Source organism: Anneissia japonica, unplaced genomic scaffold, assembly GCF_011630105.1.
Source record: "Anneissia japonica isolate Jap-2015-1 unplaced genomic scaffold, ASM1163010v1 scaffold31901_len932_cov121, whole genome shotgun sequence".
Lineage (NCBI taxonomy): Eukaryota > Metazoa > Echinodermata > Crinoidea > Comatulida > Comatulidae > Anneissia > Anneissia japonica.
In genome coordinates, this window is record NW_022697748.1 from 1 (window position 1) to 608 (window position 608).

At 42.8% G+C, this 608-nt stretch overlaps 1 non-coding gene across 1 annotated transcript; it reads right to left on the bottom strand.

Moving 5' to 3' along the window:
* Positions 1–72: 72 nt before the first annotated feature.
* Positions 73–191, bottom strand: LOC117102325. Its single transcript, XR_004444396.1, has one exon. It is a non-coding gene; the product is annotated as a 5S ribosomal RNA (ribosomal RNA).
* Positions 192–608: the final 417 nt, after the last annotated feature.

Genomic DNA, 608 nt, shown 5'->3' on the forward strand with positions numbered 1-608 from the left:
AAAAAGAAAAAGAAAAACATCTTTAACGAACAATAAGTAAACATCAATCGATTTGGGGGAGAAAAGGTAAAAAGTCTACAGCACCCGGTATTCCCAGGCGGTCACCCATCCAAGTACTAACCGGGCCCGACGTTGCTTAAATTCGGTGATCGGACGAGACCCGGTGTTTTCAACGTAGTATGGCCGTAGACATTTAAGTGGTATTTCCACTCATAGTTAATCTCGGCATATAGCATAATTATCCAATCCTGAAGCTCTGTGATTGATGACGTTTCATATCATATCATATCATTTTTCCGGGCACTTCAAGAGGTCCATATTCTCAAAATGTTTGCATCTCAGCCTCAACTATGGTGGGCCTGAGGTCGTGTGGACTCTCACGCACTCTTACCGCCAAATCGTGCATCCGCCCCAATCAGTAGGCTAGAATATCGCACATGTTTTCATTACATTTGTTAAGACACCACCCGAACACTGTACTATAAGGCTACACCATACACTTGTTGTGGCCCTACTGCTCAGTGCAAGGCCCAGGTCCTTTTCTTTTATTGAAAAGTTGACGATTATAACGTGCCAAAATACCGTACATAATGAAACTGTTAAGAGAA